Source organism: Polypterus senegalus, chromosome 13, assembly GCF_016835505.1.
Source record: "Polypterus senegalus isolate Bchr_013 chromosome 13, ASM1683550v1, whole genome shotgun sequence".
Classification (NCBI taxonomy): domain Eukaryota; kingdom Metazoa; phylum Chordata; class Cladistia; order Polypteriformes; family Polypteridae; genus Polypterus; species Polypterus senegalus.
In genome coordinates, this window is record NC_053166.1 from 111,927,195 (window position 1) to 111,951,011 (window position 23,817).

The 23,817-nt window shown below is 38.9% G+C and overlaps 1 long non-coding RNA gene across 5 annotated transcripts in view; it reads left to right on the plus strand.

The window, feature by feature from the left end:
* LOC120543220 overlaps positions 1-22,493 on the plus strand; it is a 36,092-nt gene extending 13,599 nt beyond the window's left edge. Inside the window, exons 1-10 of one of the 5 annotated variants that reach the window (XR_005636317.1) lie at positions 7,613-7,814; positions 8,299-8,536; positions 9,049-9,230; positions 9,362-9,728; positions 9,819-10,072; positions 10,215-10,317; positions 10,950-11,067; positions 11,151-11,862; positions 16,443-16,614; positions 21,852-22,493. This is a non-coding gene — a long non-coding RNA (uncharacterized LOC120543220). Of the gene's footprint in view, positions 1-7,612; positions 7,815-8,298; positions 8,537-9,048; positions 9,231-9,361; positions 9,729-9,818; positions 10,073-10,214; positions 10,318-10,949; positions 11,863-16,442; positions 16,615-21,851 lie in introns of those variants that run through there. The other 4 variants (XR_005636318.1, XR_005636315.1, XR_005636319.1 and 1 more) reach the window with 4 other exon arrangements.
* Positions 22,494-23,817: the final 1,324 nt, after the last annotated feature.

Sequence of the window (23,817 nt, forward strand, 5' to 3'; positions counted from 1 at the left end):
CTTTTAAACACTGGCCTGTGTGCATGTATTGGCATATCCTGGAAAATAATTAAGGCTCTTTGATGACATCATAAATCCCTCGGTTTATTCTACTAAAACTTATCCTCCTGGCAGCTTCAGGAGTTTCTGCACTTTCCCAACATCACAGAATCCTAACACTGAGGGGTCTGATAGTCCATGTTTCTTAGTATGCCTCAGGATCAACAAAACATCAAGTTGGGGCCACTGTATGTGGTGCTGTTTGGCAGCCTAATGGATGTATTTTTCAAAGTAATTGAAAATTCTGACACTACCTGGATTCCTTCAAAAATTGCAAGAAAATTTCTGAAAAGAAATATTCATAAACTAGCAAAATACCCGCGCATCACAGCGGAGAAGTAGTGTGTTAAAGAAGTTATGAAAAAGAAAAGGAAACATTTTAAAAATAACGTAACATGATTGTTAATGTAAATGTTTTGTCCCTATTATTAGTGTTGCTGTCACCAAGGATTTGATTATCCTTATTTCTTTCAATCAGGTTTGTATTTGCAGGATGTGTTGTGTTCAAGTTATATTCTGTGTTTGTCAACCGTTGTAAAGATAACAGGTTCCACTCATCAAAGTGTTCACTACCCAAATTGGTACTCGTGAATCTAAGATGTTTAACAGGCATTTCCGGTATTAAGTTGTGGATTTGCCTGCGAATATTTAGCGGTAGCATGTCTATGAACTTAATTTAAACTTAAGCTTACACCTTGCTTTCCTATTGATATGTCTACAAAGGCTTGTTTAGAGGGTTGTTCCTTTCTTAAACATCATCAATAAACAGCTCATCTTCCTCTTTATCTGAGAAATCACACACTGCATGCACGGGTTTACCTGTCCCAGTCCTGCAAAGTCATTTCATGTGAGCTGCTCGGAGTACATGCATCAAAGCTTCTTAGCTGTGCTTGTGCAATCTCGTGTGATCTCATGATGTTCACAGCTTTATTTATTATTAGCTCAGACCCGGCACTTAAAAGTTCCTCTCACACTTTTGCTGAGTTTGTGCCAAGCACTATTCTATCCCTGACCATCTCATCTTCGTTTGCATAAGCACAGTCCTTCACCAGCAATTTTAACTCCGTTACAAAGTGATGAAAAGTCTCGTTTATACCCTGCGTCCTCTCAATAAACTTGTATCTCGCGAATATCGTACTCGTCTTAGGCATGACAAACACCAGCGGCAGCGTGTCTATGAACCTAATTTAAAGTTAAGCTTTACACCCTGCTTTCCTATTCGTTTGCAGAAGCACAGTCTTTCACTAGCAATTTTAACTCCGTTACAACAATTTTAACTCTGTTACAAAGTGATCAAAAGTCTCGTTTATACCCTGCATCTTCTCATTAAACTTTTATCTTGCAAATATCGTATTCGTCAAAGGCATGACAAACGCCAGGGGCAGCCTGTCTATGAACTTAATTTAAACTTATGGATCAAACCTCACACATCAGCACCTGAGACAAAGCCTCTGACATTGTGCCATGGCAGATGGTTTGCTTATTTGACAGAGTGAATATTGGAGTATTAAATTCATAGGTCTGAATTGCAATCTGATTATTTGAATGGTTACTTACCAGGTAACACTTTTGGTTGGTCGGCCAGTCTGCACACATCCACCTCGTTCTCTCAGTCGCAAGAAGCAGATCATATAGTGTGTGATACAGTACCTACTGTTTGTATTATATTGCAGTCAACCTTGCCTTATGCATACAGATATGCCATCTGAAAATTAATATTTAGAAATTGGATAACCCACATCAAAGTGAATCACCTATCCAAGTTAAAGCATTCAAGTCCATTGTTGGGCATATTCATGCACACAACCACGCACAATTATGTTTATTATCACTAAACTCACAGAATTATGGCTATCTTCATGAAGTGTAAGTAAGCTGAAATATTTCCATGACAAACTGCTACACTCTATATATAACAACATAAACTCTACATAGAGAGTAAATGGGTCAGGAATTTAATCCATACCACTGGATGTGTGTGACTACAGGTATAACTGTTTTGTCATTCAGACATTATCACTATCAAATACAAATGTAAGAGACAATATTAGAAAATTGATGCTTTAAGTTAAACTCATATTAGTGTTTGCTTTTGAATTTGAAAGGAATATAATTTTTTCTCATAGCTACAGATAATCGTGTAGCCTTTCCCTTCCATTTCAATGTGTCAAGCTATTGCCAGAATCCCATGAAGCAAAATAAAGCTGCAGAACTTTGGTAATTTTAGGTAAATACAGCTACATCCGGAGGCTTTGAACATGGACACTACAATTTGAAGATTTGTTAATGAAAGAAAAAGAGACAAGCTATAGAGGTACTGTGCTCTTCTCTTCTGTATGCATGTCTGGATTTGAAAGTTTAAGATGCAGTTCTCAAACTCAAACAAACTATGTTAGAACTTAAAGGCATTGCGGAAAATTTTTTGGTTAATGGCATGATAAAGAAGTTTGACTTGACTGAAAAAGACTGATGAACGCTGCAATTGTGACGTGGCAGCTGCCTTGATTCAGTTGCCTGGAAACGCTGTTAGTTGCTAGTGCATTTGCAAGATGGTTAAATGGAATTGAAGGGAAGCCGCAGAAAGTGATATGAGTATAGACTCAAATGAGGATCAATTAAATACACTTTGCACTCAAGTAAAGAGGGGCACAAACAGCTTTTTGATCTCATGTCTAGAATTGAAAGCTTTAAAAGCGATCCCACAATTTTTTCTGTAGTATTGGAGCTGTATGAAAGTAACTATCACTGTGTGCAAGCTCATCTTGAGGAGCTGAATAAAATATTACCCCTACTGGCTAGAGGTAATAAATCGAAAAGGCACATTGCTTCTAAATCTAAGGATTTCAATGAATTTGCAAAGAGTATAATGAGCCTAGTTAATGATCACTTAGTGGATCAACTTAGCAGATTACAACTACGAGATCAAAATAGCATGGAATCCAGCACAAGCTCCACACAAAGTTAAAAGTAAAAATCACCCTCTGCCATCACAGACAACCGCTCAAGGTGCCAGGCTAGAGTTGTGGGATACACCTGAGTTCATGGAGAGGCAAACCGAACATCAGAAGGCATGAGCCGAAGCTGTTAAAATGCTAGCCCAACAAAGAGATAAACAAAAGGAAGCTCCAGCACCTCCTGCTTCTCGTGGTGAAGTACCACTCAGACAAGTCCATTTATTTGCAGGTGATCAATTCTCTTATGCAGACTTTATCAGGGCCTTTGATCACGCTGTAGATGATGTGTTAGGGAACCCTCAAGATAAATTAGATAATCTAATCCAATATACCAAAGGTCCTGCCCAGGAAATGGTTAAGAGCTGTGCACGATTGCTCCCAAATCAAGACTATGCAAAGGCCAGAAGGCAACTTGAAAGTTGCTATGGTGACCATATATTCGTAGCTGATGCACGAGATCAAAATAGCATGGAATCCAGCACAAGCTCCACACAAAGTTAAAAGTAAAAATCACCCTCTGCCATCACAGACAACCGCTCAAGGTGCCAGGCTAGAGTTGTGGGATACACCTGAGTTCATGGAGAGGCAAACCGAACATCAGAAGGCATGAGCCGAAGCTGTTAAAATGCTAGCCCAACAAAGAGATAAACAAAAGGAAGCTCCAGCACCTCCTGCTTCTCGTGGTGAAGTACCACTCAGACAAGTCCATTTATTTGCAGGTGATCAATTCTCTTATGCAGACTTTATCAGGGCCTTTGATCACGCTGTAGATGATGTGTTAGGGAACCCTCAAGATAAATTAGATAATCTAATCCAATATACCAAAGGTCCTGCCCAGGAAATGGTTAAGAGCTGTGCACGATTGCTCCCAAATCAAGACTATGCAAAGGCCAGAAGGCAACTTGAAAGTTGCTATGGTGACCATATATTCGTAGCTGATGCATACATGGATAAAGCATTGAAGTGGCCTCAAATAAAGCAGAATGATGGAGCGTCCCTGAGAGACTAAGCAACATTTCTGGATAGCTGTATGGACACCATAGCCAATGCAGGGAGCCGTGACACATTCAACAACAATCTAAATATCTGTATAATACTCTCAAAGCTCCCATATTCTTTATAAGATAAATGGTGAAACTGGGCTTATGAATTTAGACAAAGGGAAGAGAGAAGGGCAAATATGGATCACCTTTCTACATCGACATACTAAGATGATAATGGATCCCTTTTAATAATGCTGTACAAGATATCACAGAGAGAAAAGAAAAGACTGGCAATCTCTTCTGAAGAGAGGCCAGAGATCAGGGGGTATTTTCACTACAAGTATTTCCAAAGCTGCCGAAAATGGGATTCGATAAAGCTAGCTCAAAAAGACTGCAACTGCTGTCTGTGCATTTAAAAAGCTTTGTGTATTCTGCAGTGGCCAGCATACTCTTGCTAAATGTAGTAAAATTAAAGAACCGCCACATAAATCTTAAAGAGAGACCCTGAGTATGTGCGTCTCAGGAACTGCAGGTCTGACATTATGGTCAGCAACACAGGAGCGCCGCAGGGACTGTACTTTCTCCGGTCCTGTTCAGCCAGTATACATTGGACTTCCAATACAACTCGGAGTTCTGCCACGTGCAAAAGTTTGCTGATGACACTGCTATCGTGGGCTGCATCAGGAGTGGGCAGTTGGAGGAGTATAGGAAACTTATCAAGGACTTTGTTAAATGGTGCGACTCAAACCACCTACAACTAAACACCAGCAAAACCAAAGAGCTGGTGGTGGATTTTAGGAGGCCCAGGCCCCTCATGGACCCCGTGATCATCAGAGGTGACTGTGTGCAGAGGGTGCAGACTTATAAATATCTGGGAGTGCAGCTGGATGATAAATTGGACTGGACTACCAATACTGATGCTCTGTGCAAAAAAGGACAGAGCCAACTATACTTCCTTAGAAGGCTGGCGTCCTTCAACATCTGCAGATGTTCTATCAGACGGTTGTGGCGAGCGCCCTCTTCTACGCGGTGGTGTGCTGGGGAGGCAGCATAAAGAAGAGGGATGCCTCAAGCCTGGACAAACTGGTGAGGAAGGCAGGCTCTATTGTAGACATAGAGCTGGACAGTTTGACATCTGTGGCAGAACGACGGGCATTGAGCAGGCTCCTGTCGATCATGGAGATCGTTCCTCCCCCACACTATGCGACTGACTTTCTAAAATCTAAAGGTTAATGTTTTCATTGTCTCAAACCGGGGCACCTTGGTAAGAATTGTAAAGAAAGAATGAAATATCAAATATGTTCTTTGCAGCACCCAGACATCTTGCACATCAAAAAAGACGATGGTGCAACATCCACTAACACTATTTCTAGTGAGGTAACTCCAACTGAAGTGGAAACCGAGAAGGGGACTTGTACCCTTTTCGGGACCTGAAAAAAATACAGGTAGTCCCAAAGTAACGGACATCTGACATACAACTTACGAACTGGGCCACAGCTGCTCCTTCATCTGTCTGGGGGACACGACGCAGGCTCCTCAGTAACTGCCGCTCTGTCATCTCCAGCCTGGGAACGCTGCAAGCAGTGGCTTGAGGGGGGCAGTTTTACTGCTCGTGCACTGTAGTGTCCCTTGGGCTGCTCCGGTTGATGAATGGGGTGATGGGGGCCCCACCCCATTCATTCTCAGTGGGCGGCTGGGTGAACGGCAAGCGCTCGTGTGCAGGATGGAGGCTTGATGGGGCAGAGGTTGATGGTTCACTGCTTGCCCACCATGCTGCCGCAGCTACTGCTCCCGACTGAACAGAGGCTGGATTCGTTTCACTGCCCCTCCACCACACAGCCTTGCAGTGTCCCTTGAACGGCTGTCCCATTTGTTCTCGGTGGGCAGCTGGTGATGCTGCAAGAGGTGACACGGTTGTGGCTGAACGGAGGCCATTGAGGGTGAATGGTGCAGCGGATGGCTGACTGTTGAATGGAGGTGGTGGTGTGAGATTCACTACCTGCCTTTGGCTACACCCTCTTTGATATCGGTGGGCTAACGCTGCAGGCAGCATACTGTATGCAAGTGGAGGTGACTGTGTCGTGGGTGGGTGGTGAATCACCCCTCACTGCCCCCATTTATTCTCAATAGTAAGCCTGCTTGTACTGTTACGTACATAGCAGGAAGTTGTCTCTCGTCAGTACACCAGACATGCTGACGAGGGGTGCCTTCCTGCTCTGATAGCGTGTACAGTGCTGTGCAGAAGAGCTCATCTTAACGTTTTGTCTTCACCCTTCAACAATGTCTCTGAAACACAAATCTGATGCAAGTGCTGGTGATAGGGTAAAGAAGAGAAAAACCATCACCATGGAAAATAAAGTAAAAATAATAAGAAGGTCAGAGAGAGGTGAAACTCCATCATTCATTGGCACAGCACTTGGTTACCTTCTGTCAACAGTAGCATTTATTAAAATACTGTACCTGTTCTGACTTACTTACAAATTCAACTTAAGAACAAACTTACAGTCCCTATCTTGTACGTAACCCGGGGACTGCCTGTATGCACTGCATTTGGTCCTTGTTAAAGTAAAATCTAAGAATAGTGAAGGGTATGTAGAAATATATGCCGTTACAGATTCTGGTAGCACAATTTGTACTGAAAATCTTCAGGGACAGTTAAACTTTCACGAAATAGGAACTCAAGAATTCCTGAAAACAGTAAGTAATCATAATGATGATTCAAAAGTGCCAACTAAATGTTTCTTCCCCCTTAACGGTTTGTTAGTTATACACATATATTGTAGCAAGTATTATTATATTTAGTACATTCAGTAACCCACAGAAGAAACACTGTGAAAACAATTTTGAGTTAATTTTTCATGCTATAAAATAGCTTTCTGTTACTAACTTCCTATGTTGTTATACATGTATTTTTCCTTGATTTCTCTATATGTGACTATTTTATTTTTTTCTCATTTTTTCTATGTTTACCAATATGTTCTATTTTCTAATATCACATTGTCTATATTTTTCATGTAATTGTATTTTTTATTCTATGCAATTTTTAGTTAACTACCTTTGCCTTTTTCTGCTTTTTCTACCACCAATTGGTTTCTGTTTTTTTTGCTGTTGTTGTTTTACCTATTTTGTTTTTCCTTTATCATAATCAAACAACACATCTTTCTTTGTTTTTCACCACCCACCATGATTACTGTTTAAATTGGGTTTTAAATATTTATTTCTGCTTTCTCTCCCTCTCTCTCTTTCTAAGGCCTGTGGCTCCTTGCATTTTAGTGAGGATGTTTTTTATATAGTGTTTCCTGGTATCCTGATTCAGTTTTATCCTTCTATTCTCATCCTTTGTACATTTACATCTGTTTTTGTAAAAAAAAATATAATTATGAGAATGTAGTTATTTGTAGTATGTTGCTACTTCTTGCTTTCCTGAACAATCCTCAAAACACGGTGCCCACATTCCAGAAAGGATGATTCTTCTCTACATTCAACTGGGCTTTCAGTGTTGCAGTGAAAGAAATACAGTGATGAGCACATTTATTGAACACATTAAATTTTATCTTGTAAACAACTATATTGCTGCATGTCAAAAATTAAATGTGTTGCTTCTTTTAATTAACAGCAGAGGTAGCACGGCTATTTGCCCCATATGGGGGCTCAAACAACCCAAGAAAGCAGTTTAGGTCTACCAGAAGGATGCCCTCTCCAAACTTAGTACATCTCATAATGTAAACACGTAATTTCTGTTGTCTAAGTGACCAGACTTCTACCAAAATACCAAGTGTATTTGTCAAAGCGAACCTTGCTGCCTCTGGACTTGGACAAAAGAGGATCTCCTTCACAGGTACAGTATGTAATATTATTAGACCACAAATAAGCAGCCCAGTTAATGTAATGTAAAGTATGGAAGTAGAGAAATAATTTTGGTTTTGCAGAATAATGTCAGTAATGTGAAAAGATCATTAATGTGAAATGACATAAGTAAGTAAAATGTGTCATATGTAATTCAAACTGGAAAGTCAGTCTTCTTGCATTGTTCCATTTCTCTGCACCTGGCTGCTGGACCTCTTTTTAGGTCTCAAGCACAGGATAAGTAGATGATGAAATACACCCATACTTATTCACATTACAAATTGTTACCCTGCCTGCACAAGGAATAACCAAGAAATGTTTGATTTTGTTTGTTCAACTATCATCAAATAGAGTGACATCTTGTACAGTTGGTTAAAGACAGAGCAACAAAGCAAATTTGATAGTGCCAGTGTTAGACCAGAACTTTGGAACCTTTGATATTTAGCTTAAGTTATTTTATTTTGCTTGTTGCACAGGAAATGAAGCTGACCCAGAAGTCCTTTACGAAAAGCTAATTGAGGCCTCCCCAAGCTTACAGATGCTGGAGGGTTTGCGCTTCTAAAAATTGCAGGGACAACACGGTGCAGAAATTTGGAACTTATTCCCTGTCAACATGAGGGATACACAGTACAGTATTTAAAAGCATCAGAGAAAAGTTTTGGACAAGCAACAATTTGTATTCGTCCTCTGCAAAGAAGTCTACCTGTTAATGCTGTAAGTTTCATTTTAGCACTCTGGACCTCATGCAATTAAGAGTTTGTGAAGCACTTTTTAAAATGAAAAAAAAAATGCAGATTCTCGACTTGGAAAGCTTTTAGAGTACTTGAAAATAATAAGCAAAGGACATCTCTCTGTATGTTGTGTGTTTAGTTTAATATGATAAATTAGAAACTTTCACATTTTTTAAATTCAAATACATTGAAAGCTTGTATATTTGGACCCTATTACTTTGGACACTGGGATTTTATCTGTGTATCACAAAATTACAAGATTGTGCTTTTTTTTTTAAGAATGTTAATCCTCAAAATGCACCTGGGCCCATGGTTTTATGTATAACATGTCAACAAGCATTCCCCTTTACCCTCATTAAAGACCACAGGCATAATTATTAAGGGTATGTCATCTCATTCTCAATTTTGTATACAGTGCTTCCATGTGTTAACTTATAACTGTAAACAGTTGTTTGAAACTAGATTAATGTTCATGATGTAAAATTTTCTGTTTAGGAGTTCTGATCAGGCGTGTACAGGCAGTGATGAGCCAGTGGTAGCAGAGCCAACCTTTCCCAACTATGACCTACACAGCAGAAACACAGCAACTGAAGTCAGACCATCTTCCTCAGCAAGTACTGCAAACAGTACAGAACCTTACCCTGACATTACTGGAGATGAGTTGAAGGAGAAAATTGGTTAGTTTCATAAATACGGGAACTAATGACTGCAAATGTTCTTGCGTTGAGTTTTACAAAAGTTTTTGTCTTAGGATGCATTATATAAAAGTTTATGCAAAGAATGACCTATGCTGTTTATTTTTCCACAGATTGGGAAAAACCTAAGTGATCCACAGTAAGCAGCAAAGGATTTTAAAATGGCTTTGCTAAAAGATAATGAACATGAAAGACCACTTGTTCTGAAAATGGATATAATCTGTTAGCGAGGAAGATAGTGAAAATCTCTTCTTTACTTTTATAAAAGAAAGCAAAATTGGCCTCCCCAGTTACCTGTACCCTGGAAGTACATTGTACAGTGAACACATTTTAGAGAAATCTTGTTTTTTCTATCCTATTGTGTGAGTGATAACATTGATGTCATTAATGTAGGATATGCAGCTGTTGGAGAGGGTGTGGTTCGACACATTTTTAGCACACTGCTGGGAAAGATTCAATTTGGTTTCAATATGAATATTGGTGAGTGTGACACATTTTTTTCTCTATTTCCTGGTTATTTGTTTCATCTAATGTGGATGATTTTAAACTGCTGTGCTTGTTCCTTATCAGGAAATGTAGTACAGACATTATTGTTTGAAGGAGAACCTGACCACCTGATCCCAAGCAATTCTGAGTGTCTCGTTGAGAGCAGTCTTTTTGAAGCAGCTGGAAGAATATTGGGGCACTCTTTCTAGCAGGATGGGCCTTGTCTGGTTGGACTGAGTCCTGTTATCATACATGTATTACTCTGAGGTCAACCAGAGTTGGCAACTGTGGCAACTAAAGATTGTGCAGACCTGGACTACAGAGCCACAATACAACTAGTAAGTGCCAAAACTCAAACATTTTTTTTGCATTTACTCAAAAAGCATTGATAAATTAAGTTTGTTTTATTTTTCTGTTCATTTGAATAACTGAATTTTACATTATATCACCAATAGCCATTCCCTGTATTTTTTTTTTTAGTCTAGCTGCAAGGAGATACAGCACTTACGACAGAGCAGGAGGACACAATATCACACCTTGCCCTGGCGTGGGATCTGCCAGCTGTATCCACAACTAACAGGAGGTGGCTACACAATAAAATGTTGCTACATGCTGTTAAGTTTAAAAACATATGCAAGGTTGAAATCCTGCTTTAAGTTGATTTATATGTTACATAGCCAGTTTGTGATTCATAGCAACACTACTTTTACTTATAAAAGTCAAAAAAAATGCCATTTTCTGCTCTCTAGAGAGTATTAGCTCAGCAGACTCCTTATTATTGTGAATTTATGATGCTCCCTTGAGTGACCCATCACTTTTCCTCTCCCACACTCAATCCACTTTTTAATGTTGCATAAAATGTACTATTGATTTCATAAGTTTTATTAAAGTTGCTTTTGCAGGTTGTAAGAAGGACCACACAGCAGGTAAAACAGTTGAGACATGGCCTTAAGGAAAGTATGCTTTGGCCCCTGCTGACAGCTAGGGCAGATGTTGGTCTCCTGATGTTCCCAAGGGCAAAAGATATGGACTACACACCAGAGATAACCCATCTTTGAGTTGTAGTTTTTGCACCATTTATAACTTATTTCAGGTAGCAGTTTTTGAGGATGATTTAAATCTTTCAAAATAGGCATATTAACCCGGTCTGGCAACAAGCAAATTACTCAACTTGGCAGTTTGTGATTTTCATTTGTGTGAATATTCTCTTTAAAGATGATTCTGGAGAGAATTAACTGGCCGACAGATGCTTGTAGCGATGAAGATGATGAAGAGTTCTGTGTGGAAACCAAGTGCTGGGTTGCAGGTTTCTTAAGAATGTTCATTGAAAATGGTATGTTTATATATTTTGCTCTGTGTCAAGGAAGGCACCACCTCCTGATAAAAATCATGTCTTACACTTCACTTATTTTGCAGCATCATCAAGAGAGTTGGCTGAACTCCTTAAATTCTGGGTGGGATGGGAGATCTTGCCAAAGGAGCTTAATGTTGAGCTATCAACTGGTACCTGTATAACATCAGCCGCATGTTTCGAAAAACTGAGGATACCAGCAAACCTCCAGAACTACTCAAACTTTGCGACCTCTCTTGAAGCTTCAATTAGCCGTATTTATTCTGGTTTTGGCCTTGTCTGATCATTGAAATGTTACTTATCCACACATTTGTTATTGATGTTGACTTCTGTTTCATTTACAGGACAGTTGTATAACTTTCGAATGGTTAGCTGTACTATGCAATTCCTTATTACTACTGAAGCTTAAAATTAGGATAAAATATTTTTTGGACACAGTCTTTTCTCAGTGTCTTTATTCCTCACAAATCAGTCTTTGTTATCTTGCTAGGACAATATACATGCTAGGTAACAGATAATTCAGTCGCATGAAATAAAGACAATACATTTTTTAAAAAAAAGAAAAACTGTCACCCTAATCAGTTTAATATGCTTCTAATATGTTGCACAGTTTCTACATAGTTGGCCACTGCATTATCACAGCTGTCTGCTGGAGCAGGCAATGAGGCAGCTTCTGCATCAGTGAGATCACGAGGCAGTTGAATCTCTGGCACAGACACACTGCTATGGTGGCTATGAGGTCCAACCCAGTCAACTTCGTAACTGATGCTAAATACAGTAAGTATTTGTATTCATATTTTTTCCACAAGTATAAACTCCCAACTGGTTACTTATTGTTTTTATTCCAAAGTTTGTTGAAAATTGATCATGACAGTATCTCCTGGTTATAGTTGTCCCCAGAAATGGGAACAATATCAAATTTCATTCCCCCCTAGAATCCAGATTCTTTTGTTAGAATCCATGAATGTGTTATTGTACAGAATATTTCAGTATAATGCAAACTACAATCAGTACCTCTGTGGGGTCATCTAGATCTTGTGCCATGCGTCCCATCCGCAGTTGTAAAGGAGTTTGGTTTCCTTCACTTCGCAGGCCGTGGTGGTTCCAGGCATTCTGGAAGGACTTAAGGTTCCTTTGTATTAATGGAAGGAAATTCCAGTGCAGTGAGAACAAATGAAGCTCATTGTCTGGCTCAAGAAGTTGCTGTCTTTCCAATGTGAAAAATATGGAGTTGAAAATGCCAAGTACATGCTCATACACATCTCTCCACATCCTCTCAATTCTGTTGGGTGAAAAAAAAATTGTTGAGATATTCTGAATTAAAGTCAACACTTATGAAATTTACACCACTTAAGCAGACAGACACTCTCTGTAATATCCTGTGGAGTACTGTTATTGGACAAAATGAGAGACTTAAGATGTAGAAGTCAGTCTCTCATTTTTAGGCAAACCTCCACCTGCACAAGGAAAACATTTTTAGGATAAACACTAGCAGATTCAGCAGACTGATAGATAGATAGATAGATAGATAGATAGATAGATAGATAGATAGATAGATAGATAGATAGATAGATAGATAGATACTTTATTAATCCCAAGGAAAAATTCACATACTCCAGCAGCAGCATACTGATAAAAAACAATATTAAATTAAAGAGTGATAACAATGAAGGTATAACAGACAGACAATAATTTTGTATAATATTAACGTTTACCCCGGGGTGGAATTGAAGAGTCGCATAGTGTGGAGGAGGAACGATCTCCTCAGTCTGTCAGTGGAGGAGGACAGTGACAGCAGTCTGTCGCTGAAGCTCCTCCTCTGTCTGGAGATGATCCTGTTCAGTGGATTTTCCATTATTGACAGGAGCTTGCTCAGTGCTCGTCGCTCTGCCACGGATGTCAAACTGTCCAGCTCTGTGCCTACAATAGAGCATGCCTTCCTCACCAGTTTGTCCAGGCGTGAGGCATCCATCATCTTTATGCTGCCTCCCCAGCACACCACCGCATAGAAGAGGGCACTCGCCACAACTGTCTGATAGAACATCTGCAGCATCTTATTGCAGATGTTGAAAGATGCCAGCCTTCTAAGGAAGTATAGTTGGCTCTGTCCTTTCTTACACAGAACATCAGTATTGGCAGTCCAGTCTAATTTATCATCCAGCTGCACTCCCAGGTATTTATAGGACTGTACCCTCTGCACACAGTCACCTCTGATGATCACAGGGTCCATGAGGGGCCTGGGCCTCCTAAAATCCACCACCAGCTCCTTTGTTTTGCTGGTGTTTAGTTGTAGGTGGTTTGAGTCGCACCATTTAACAAAGTCTTTGATTAGTTTCCTATACTCCTCCTCCTGCCCACTCCTGATACAGCCCACGATAGCAGTGTCATCTGCAAACTTTTGCATGTGGCAGGCTTCCGAGTTGTATTGGAAGTCCGATGTATATAGGTTGAACAGGGCCGGAGAAAGTACAGTCCCCTGTGGCGCTCCTGTGTTGCTGACCACCATGTCAGACCTGCAGTTCCCAAGACACACATACTAAGGTCTGTCTTTAAGATATTCCACGATCCATGCTGCCAGGTATGAATCTACTCCCATCTCTGTCAGCTTGTCCCTTAGGAGCAGAGGTTGGATGGTGTTGAAGGCGCTACAGAAGTCCAGAAACATAATTCTTATTGCACTACTGCCTCTGTCCAAGTGGGAGAGGGATCAGTGTAGCATATAGATGATGCCATCCTTCGCTCCCACCTTCTCCTGGTATGTGAACTGCAGAGGGTTGAGGGAGTGGCGGACCTATGGCCTCAGGTGATGACGCAGCAGCTGCTCCATTGTCATCATCGCATGTGACATCACAGCGACAGGCCGGAAGTTGTTCAGCTCACCAGGACATGATACCTTTGGGACTGGGGTGATGCGAGATGTTTTCCAAAGCCTCGGGACTCTCCTCTGTTCCAGGTTCAGGCTGTAGAGGACTCCCCAGCTCCAACACACAGGCCTTCAGCAGTCGTGGCGATACTCCATCTGGACCTACTGCTTTGCTGGCACAAAGTCTCCTCAGCTTGTTGTTAGCATAGCAGCATACGGTTCTTACTGGAACTACATTGTCCATACAGAAGTTGATCTACTAAGCATGATAAAAGCAATATATGATGACGTGATATCAACTAGAGTAACTGCATGTTCACTATAAATTTGGATTCATTACAGTATATCACTATACTTAAGCCTATTGATAAGTGATTTATAGAAAACTGGAGGGTTAATATTTCCCTATTTGAAGTGTATTTATGACCGCTGCAGCTTATCTGATCAACTTGTGGTTTCCATCTATGTGCCACAGACAATTAGGTCCAGGAACAGAATACTGATGCCGTCTTAATGTATGCGGCCTCAAAGTTCTCATCACAACCCCTTTTGGATCTACTCTGCACACTGATATTTGCATTCTGGCAACTATATGAATAATATATTTTTTAGGGTAAATTCTGCATCTGGTTTGCTGATGGCAAAATCTTAAACTCACATCTCATCTTGCATACCATGTTTGGGTGATATCTTTGAATGTTAGAGATAACAGAATCCAACTCGTCATCTGAGATTTGGGAATAAAGATCTGAAACACTGCAAAATAGATGAGACGTAAGTTATATGACTGGCTACACACACAACTATACAGCTCTAATCTGTGAGAGCATGCATTTTAAAGGGTTAGACCACATAATGTTTACCGTTTTTGTAGTAAAAGACATCCTTTCTGTAAATTAGATTTTGCCTAGTATAATGTGGGTAAACTAGTTAAATTATCTGTAAAACATGGCTCACACTTCTTAAATGGTATTGAGACATCTAACTTGTGACAGTTTTCGGTTAAATTGCAGTTTCGTTAGTGTTAAATCGGGGTGCTCGTTATCATAAAACTGCTAATCGTCTGATGTCCAAAAGTGATTAAAGCCTTTTACACTGCCTGCTAAATATCAAAGATCAGTGTGGTAGATAAGAAAGTATCATGTTTGCCACTGATCAGAGCTGTAAAGTTGTTTGAAAAAGTAGCTGCGAATATACATCTGACTTTATACTTGTAAAACAAGGGTCAAATATTCAGTTCAAAATATTAGTTGGCGTTGCTTTAGGCATTCCACGTCAAAGTATCTAAACTAATACAGTCGGTGCAGCTTACCGTATATCAAATTGGCTCATTCGCCTTGTGATCATCTTCTTTGATACACCATATAGATCTACAATCTGTCATACTTTTAAACTGCACAACAGAAAGTGCTCTATTGACTCAGCTGGAATGTCAAAGGAAGGATGTCCAGAGCAGGGAACTGCGTCACCTGAAATGGAGTGTAGTCGAGTCCGTCCCACCAGTTCTTCGATATTTTCAAAAATGGTTTCAGAGCCTGAAAGGGCCACCAACATTGTAATTTCTTCCGATATGTCTTCAATTCCCTCTCTGAAATATGTGATATCTTCGGCAGAATCCATTTCATCGGCAGTAGTAAGCACTTTTCTAATTAATTCGTGTGCTGTCTCACACACAGCCATGTTGAATTAGGCATAGTCAATCTACAGAAGTCGATTCACTAATCAATATCTAGAAGTTGTGTTAAAACCCACCCTCTCAACTTTGACGAGTGAAAGTGGCAGTTTTATTTCAAGTCGTATTTCATGATGGTTTGGAGGAATGTTATGGGCAAAATGAAATACATAAATGAGCAACAAAAAACATTTCATGATACATTTATTTATTTATGCTCTCATTTCATGACAAATGTATTTACTTAGGCTCTCATTTCATGACACATTTACTTATTTATGCTCACATTTCACAGTACTTTTATTTATTTATTTAATTTTTGTCTAAAAAATTCCTCCATAAACAATTGCTGTATTACTGAACAGCGTGCTATTGGGCTCAAGAGAAAACTGGGCAGAAACTATGGTTTCCACAAAAATTTCAAGGCCTTCATGAAAGACCTTACTGCGAAGGGTCATTGCTGTCAAGGTACCCAAAGAATGCCTGAATTGCAACAAAGGCAACTTGTGGTACATCCCACGAAAAATAAGACTGGAGTGGTCTTTGCATAGCCACAAACCAGAGGACTGCACCTAATGAACAACTGTTAAATGGTCCAGGAATAACTAACACTCATTGGTGTCCTTACAAGATTCAGAGAGGAGCCTGTAGCATTAATGGCAGACATTAAATCAATGTTTTACCAAGTTAAATTCCCAGAAAAAGTTACTGATTTCTTATGCTTTTTTTGGTGGCCTGAATGTAATCTAAGTAAAGACTTGGATAAATTTAAAATTACAGTACATCTTTTTCACCCAGTTGTGCTTCTTATGCTTTATGTAGAACAGCTGAAGATGCCAGAGACACATTTCCCAGGAAAGCCATTAACACTGTACTCAATAACCTTCTATGTAGATGACTGCTTAAAGTCAGTGGGAAAAGAAGAACAAGCAATAAAGCTGGCAAGGACTTTCAACCTCTATGCCTCAGCGGGGGATTCCACCTGACTAAGTGGGTGAGTAAAAGCAGAGCAGTTTTATTGTCTATTCCTGAACAAGGATTTAGACTTGAGCCACAGTTTGCTTCCAACTGAATGTACCCTGGGGGGTCCAGTGGTAGCTCAGTTTATGATCCCATTGGGTTTCTATCATCCACCATACTGTCAGCAAAGCTTATTTTAAGAGACTTGTGCAAAGATAAATGAGGGTGGGACAAAGAAATTGAAGTCAAAAACATTCAGAAATGGAAAAAATGGATGGATGACTTACAGTTACTAGCGGACTATAATGTAGACAGATGCATCAAACCCTTACAGTTTATAACCAAAAAGTCAGCACAAATGCACAATTTTGCAGATGCCAGTGAAGATGGATATGACACTGTCACATATTTTCTCTTGACTAATTAAGAAGGCAAAAAACATTGTTCATTCCTGATGGGCAAGTCAAGAGTTGCACCATTGAAGCAGGTCACAATTCCAAGATTGGAGCTGACCTCAGCTGTTTTAGTAGTCAAAATGGACAAAATGTTAAAAGGTGAGCATCAAATATCCCTACAAGAATCCACATTTTGGACTGACAGCACCTCAGTGCTCAAATACATTTCAAATGAAAGCACTAGATTCAAGACCTTTGTTGCTGATAGAATCTCAGTGAGAGTTCAGAGATTATTCCCGACCTTCACAGTGGAGGTATGTCACATCTGCCCAGAATCCAGCAGATCAAGTACACAAAGAGTTAAGCATAGGCAATTTCATCAGAAGCACCACATGGTCATAGGGCCCAAGTTTCTTATTGAAGCCAGAACATGAGTGGCTGAAAAGACGAGATCAACTGAGCGATTCAATTTCTGAAAATGATGCAGAAATTAAAATCCGAGCTCATCAATAAACTAAAACTACTTTTCAGAATGGCTGCGCTTGAAGAAAGCAGTGGCTTGGCTCCTCACGTTTAAAGACACTGCTGCACTTAAAAAAATGAAAGAAAAACATTTGAGCTAGAGGTCAGCCATTCTAAAGGTTACCCAGAAGAATTAAAGGCATTAAAGAAAAATACTTGTGTAAAAAAGAACAGTCAAATCTTCAAACTTGATCTTGTCATACAAGATGGAATACTGAGAGTTGGAAGAAGACTCAACAAAACTGCAATGCCAGAAGAAGCTAAACATCCTGCTATTCTTCACAAGCATTCATATATTACCTCCCTTAAACTGCAACACATTCATAAAGAAACTGGACATTGTGGGCACTATTATATGCTCACACAGTTGCGCCAGAAATATTGGATACCTCAAGCAAATTCAGCTAGCAGAAAAATCATTTCAAAGTGCGCAACTTGCAGAAGATACAATGTGAAAGCAGGAGAACAAAAAAGTACCTGACCAACCACCTTTCTCCAGTGTTGGAGTTGATTATTTTGGTCCCTTTCAAGTCAAAACAGGAATAATTCTGGTCAAGAGGTATGGAGTAATTTTCACTTGTCTGACAATCAGAGATACTGCACAAAGCTTAGACAATGCCATAAGTCAATTCATTTGTAGAAGAGGACAAGTTGAAATCATGTGCTGAGATAATGGAACAAACTTTATTGGAGCAGAAAGAGAGCTACGAGAAGCAGTTAAAAATCTCGACCAAGAAAAAATCAGCTATGATGAAGAAAGAAACTAAGTGGATCTTCAATCCACCATCAATCTCTTATCAAGGTGGAGTATGGGAGAGACAAATCAGAAGCATAAGAAAGATTCTAAACTCAATACTTAACCAACAAACCCTGGATGATGAAAGTCTCCAAACGGTGATGAGTGAAGTAGATTCAATCATCCATAACAGACCCCTCACAAAGACATCAAATGACCCAAATGATTTAGAAGCACTCACAACCCAATCACTTGCTATTACTAAAGACACAACTCAACATGCCTCCTGGACTCTTTTCTAAAAATGATCAGTACACTCAAAGACGTTGGAAGCAAGTTCAATATATGGCTTATTTGTTTTGGAAAAGATGGTCTAAAGAGTATTTGCCAATACTTACAGAACATGAAAAATGGCTTGCACCAAAAAGAAATTTTGAACCAGGGCACATGGTTTTAATTGTAGATGATGCTGCACCCCGCAATTCCTGGGTAATGGGTTGAGTCATTAAGACAATGCCAGATGCCAAAGGTGCAGTCAGAAGAGTTTGTGTGCAGACCAAAACCAGCACACTGGACAGACCTGTGAATAAACTGTGTCTTCTTCAAGAAACAGACAATGTTTGAAATAATACACTTTTAAGTGTTTGTTTGCAGTTTTATTGCTAGTGATTTGAAAACAATAGTTAGGTCAAAAATAAAGTTTGTGGCTCTTATTGAAGTAAAATATACTAATTGTCTCTGCCCCTGCATAAACAATTAGGGGTCGGACATGTAAGAGCCAATCTTAGTAAGTTGATGCTTTAAGCTTATCTCATATTAGTGTTTGCTTAACTTAACCAGAATATAATTTTCTCTTATAGCTACAGATTATGGTATAGCCATTCCCCCTGTAAGTTAATATAAGATAGAACTTTCTTAGCTACTATATATCTGCAATACAGTGTGTTAATTAAGTCAGTGGTTGTTTTGGAATAGTCTCTTAGCTAGCATGGATCCAGTTTGTAAATGGAATAGGCATACCTGTACAGTTTTCTGACTGGTTGAAAATGGTTCAACAGTATTAGCAAATTTAAAGAATGAAAAAAGATTAATAAGCATTAAACATAACTTTTTTAAAACAAGAACTTTTCTTTTCTATGACAATTTATCTCTATTTTTGTGTGAACTTTTTTACTTTGAAATTTTACTAAAGCTTTTAAAAAAAAGATATTTTGTCTGTAGAATCGTTTCAGCATGTCAAGCTGTTGCCTGAATCTCATGAAGCAAACTAAAGCTGCAGAACTTTGGTAATTTTGGGTAAATGCAGCTACAACAAATATATATACTATACAGCACACTGAAAAAGATAATTGTTAATTTTTTACAGATAGACAGACTGAAAAGAAATTTAGTGTACTTACTCACTAAATCTAAATTAAATTTGGTGATGCTGCCATGTTTAATGAGAACCTAATTTATATGTTTTATATAGGAAAATATAAAAAGTATAGCCTGTTGTAATATACAGGACATTAAATATAAATTCAGTTTTTTGCAATTCTCAGTTTTGACCAATAAAGCTGAACAGCATGAAAAAATTCTGTTCTGGCATGTAATAATTCTTGTCATTAATATGCATTCATTTTCCACCTCACATTCTTGTTTTCAAACCGCACAACCCTTGGTCAGAGTGTCATGAAGCATTCTAATTTTCACCAATATGTGGGAATTTTGAATGCAACTGCCATTTTCTTAAAAAAGAAGATCAGCTTACTGTGCAAATGACATATATGTGGGGCATTTAGCTGGTGTCTGTCAAGTGTGTTGTGGGCTAAAATTGTCAACCTGTACAGACACTGAAATCCACACTTTTTAAAACCACACTCTATATAAAGTGCTTGTTTGTATATACTGTAATTGGCCTTAATTGCTGTATCTCCAAAAGAGTAGTACCAAACATTTACATATATTTCATATAAGCTTTACGTTGGCTGGTGTGTTTGCAGACTAAGAGAATACTGCATATATACAAATAGACACTGATGAAAACCTTGTCCTTGGAAAGTTGCGTACAGTATCCTTTTCATTAAATTTTATGACTTTAAGGCAACTATAATCATATAAAGCTCTTTGTACTATACTTATCAATATTGGGGTCCAATATGGAAACTTTTTAAATGCTAATACATTTTAATATTTTTTTCAGACTTTGTTTTTTTTAGTCAGGCTTGTCTGTTCATTTCATCCTTTACTGTGCTACTGAAACACATTTGAATGTACAATCTCTTATTACTTATACTTTTATCTACCTAATTGCTAGATATATTTAAAGTGAATGACATGTATGCCTCTACATAACTTAAAAGAGACAAATAATATACTTCTTTCCTGAAGTAAATTACCTTTTGTAAGAGGACAGAAATTTACCTGCTTTTATCTTGCTTTATTGATTGTGGTAAGTCACCTACTTTGCATAGAGTGCATCTGACTCTGTTTTTTGTTTTGTTTTTCTTTCTGAGCTATTGTTATCTACATATGCACTACATTATTCACATAGATACAGTATATCTATGACACCTACTATATATATGTATACTGTATATATATATATATATATATATATATATATATATATATATATATATATATATATATATATATATATATATATATATATATACAATGATCCCTCCTTGATCGCGGGGGTTGCATTCCAGAACACCCCGCGAAAGGTGAAAATCCTCAAAGTAAAAACCATAAATTTATTTTATTTTTATATTGTCACGCTTGGGTCACATATTTGCACAGAAACACAGGAGGTTGTAGAGACGGTGACTTTAAAACACTGCAAACATTTGTCTCTTTTTCAAGAGTTTAAACTGTGCTCCATGACAAGACAGAGATGACAGTTCCGTCTCACAATTAAAAGAATGCAAACATATCTTCCTCTTCAAAGGAGTGCGCATCAGAAGCAGAGAATATCAGAGAGAGACAGACAGAGAAAGAAAATCAAACAATCAAAAATAAATAGGTGCTCTTAAGTATGCAAAGCACTGCCCAACAAAGCAGCCGCAATAAAGGGAGCAATGTGAAGGTAGTCTGTATCCTCTAGGACAGCGTGCGAACATCCCCTCTGCTCACACCCCCTCCATCAGGTGAAGAGAATGTCAAAGAGAGAGAAAGAAAAGCAAATAATCAAAAATCAATAGGTGCTGTTAGAGCTTTTATGTATGCGAAGCACTGCGCGGGAAGCATATCATATATCATTGAGGAGTTTTATTTAATACATAATACTTGCTTGATTGGGTAGCTTCTCAGCCATCCACCAATTGTGTCCCTTGTATGAAATCAACTGGGCAAACCAACTGAGGAAGCATGTACCATAAATTAAAAGACCCATTGTCCACAGAAATCTGCGAACCAGTGAAAAATCCGTGATATATATTTAGATATGCTTACATATAAAATCCGCGATGGAGTGAAGCCGCAAAAGTCGAAACACGATATAGTGAGGGATCACTGTATATATATTGTCATGCACGCACGATTAGGAGACAGTCGACAAAACCCACGGCGAGTAGACGGTTGAAAGACGGTGGGTTAAACAGGGTACTGACCTTTCTCTTTCTTTTTCCACAGAAGCAAAGAATAAAAGTAAACCGACGTATCGCGGAGCCAAAATGTCTGAAGTGTATTTACGGCCCTCGTTGATGACTTCACAAAGAAGTCCGAAACAAGACGTCACTTACCACCTTTAATTTCCTGTAGCCATTTCTGTTTCTGTATAAATACCCCCCGTTTTGCCTTATGAGTTTGTCAAATGCTTGGTTGAACCTGTTGTGTTTCAGCATTTTTTGACCTGTCCGTTGGACATTACATGGGGTGGTTCCCCAAAACTTTATTTGACTGGCTATCACATTTTCCTTTCTTACAATATATACTAGGGGGCTTCGTCCCCTGCTCGCTTTGCGAACCCACCCCTTCCCCCTTACCCCAGGGTGTGCCACGCACCAGCCACTTCGCATCTCTGCTGCTTGCATTGTGATGGGATTGGCTGAATGCATGCTTTGCAGATGCAGATGGATCACCTGCTTGCTTACTGCTCCTCCTGCCATGCTGCGTATTCTGCTTCTCGCACTGCACGGTGATCATTTCAAAGCCTGTACAACAGCCGTCCTCGCTGCACCTGATTTGCTCAAACACCATTTTGAGTTCATTTAATAAACGTAAGACTTTCTGATAAAACAATCTGCTTACGAAAGTGGGAATATCCAGACCTGATGTAGCCGGTGGCATTGTTCTCAAGAATCTGCGGATTTCTGGCCATTGTGGATTGCACGTCATTGTAATAAATGTGGGTGTTATACTTTTTTCTGAATGCATTTGTTTCATATTGTACGACCATCCTGCTTTGCTAGCTGGGAAAAGCAAAGGAAAGAGTAATGGATCTGAATGTGGCGATGTATTTGATAGAAATGAGAAATCATGATTTGCCTTTGGATATACATATTTACTCTGTCTTTGATATCTCCGTCTTTCTACACTATTATCGCCGACAATTTGTCACATGTTAGTTTATTATAAACGTGACTGTGATCTTTTGGATTCAGATAGAAATCCAGAACTTCTTTGTCCCTGTTCTCTAGAAAAATGTTGTGTAAAGTGCAATACTTTTGGACATATGGATTTGTATCCATTATTGGCTGTATAATTTCTAGTACGTCAGATTGTTTTAACTCTTTTGATTCTATTTTGCAGCGCTTCTCCATGATCATAAATATACACCTGACCAAATTGTGTTTTTTTCAAAATTAAACTTGTCTTAGCTTTAATTGTTGCGGGACCACACATTCTCGTAACGTATGGTCCATTATTGTGTAAATCAACATTTTGTGCATTGAATGATGCTAACACGAAAAGATTATTGTAAACACTTATATTTTGTCTGTAATGTTTCTGGATTTCCCGTTCACCAAAAAATAAATCTTTTAATTCTCGTGGAAACGCCTCTTCTTTGGGAAGTAGAGGTACTTTTCCTGATGGCAACACAAATTCGCTGATCTACAAGTCTCCAACTTAAACTTTAAAGCCATACAATATCTACATACTTCCGACATATCACCTATGTCCATATATTCGATCAGTGTTTACTGTTCCGTTATTTTATCAATTATCCCTTTCACCTAATTATCCCTTTTTTGTGCATTCTTTTCTCTCTAACGCATTTGGGTCTCTTTTTCGACACGTTGCTCTTTCTTCTTTGCTTAGTCGTGAAAGCGTGATGTTTAACTTATTAATTTAGTTTGAGCTTCTCTTTCTTCTTCACTTAATCAGATTATTATTGTTCTTTTTTGCGTTTTGTTGAGCATTCTTTTTTCTCCAGCGCTTTTGGATCTTTTTTTGACGTGCTGCTCTTTCTTCTTCACTTAGTCGTTGTCGTGTCATCTTCAACTTCAATTGTTTTAGAGCTGCTCTTTCTTCTTCACTTTTTAGATGACTGTGATCTTGTTTGAAAATGGTTGTAAGCAGGGCAGTGCAACAACTGAGAGGTTACATTACCATGATCTTGTTTGACAAGTCACCGTCTCACGGGAACATGCTTCCA